Below are 820 nucleotides of genomic sequence, written 5' to 3'. Positions count from 1 at the left end.
GCCATGTAGCTAGCTCTCTCTGTATGAACATGTTGGACTCATCTTCCTTTTAGCTAGTATGCTATATATACACATGTTGGACTTATCTGCTATGCAGCTAATTCTCAGTATATGAACATGTTGGACTCAATTGCCATGTAGCTAACTATCAGTATATGGTCATGTAGGACACATCTGCCATGTAGCTAACTCTCAGTATATCTACATGGTGGATGCATTTGCCTTGTACTTAGATACTGTATATGGACATGTTGGACTTCTCTTCCGTATAGCGAGCTCTCAGTATATGGACACGTTGGACTCATCTTCCATGTCGCTAGTACTCTGTATATGGATATGTTGGACTACTCTGACATGTAGCTAGCTCTCTGTATATGGACAAGTTGGACTACTCTGCCATGTAGCTAACTCTCAGTATATGGACACCTAGATCAAATCTGCCATGTAGCTAGAACTCTGTATATGGAAATGTTGCACTAAACTGCCATGTAGCTAGCACTCTGTATATTCACATATGGGACTTGTCTGCTATGTAGCAAGCTCAGTATATGGGCATGTTGGACTATCTGCCAAGTAGCTAGTACCCTGAATATGGACATGTTGGACAACACTGCCATATAGGTAGCTCTCTGTACATGGATATGTTGAACTGATTTGCCAAGTAGGTAGTTCTCGAACTTCCAGAAAATGATGGTGGATCGGCTGGAAGTGTAGTGACGAGCTCTGCCGAGAACAACACAGAATACAGGACCAAGAAGGCTCAGGGAATGGGTCCAGTACTCTGAACCACATATAAAGGAATATCTAGAAGGTTGGAAGA

The sequence above is a fragment of the Chrysochloris asiatica genome, unplaced genomic scaffold (genome assembly GCF_000296735.1).
Source record: "Chrysochloris asiatica unplaced genomic scaffold, ChrAsi1.0 scaffold00383, whole genome shotgun sequence".
Lineage (NCBI taxonomy): Eukaryota > Metazoa > Chordata > Mammalia > Afrosoricida > Chrysochloridae > Chrysochloris > Chrysochloris asiatica.
The sequence above is the reverse complement of the archived record's forward strand: the minus strand, read 5'-3'. Positions refer to the sequence as shown.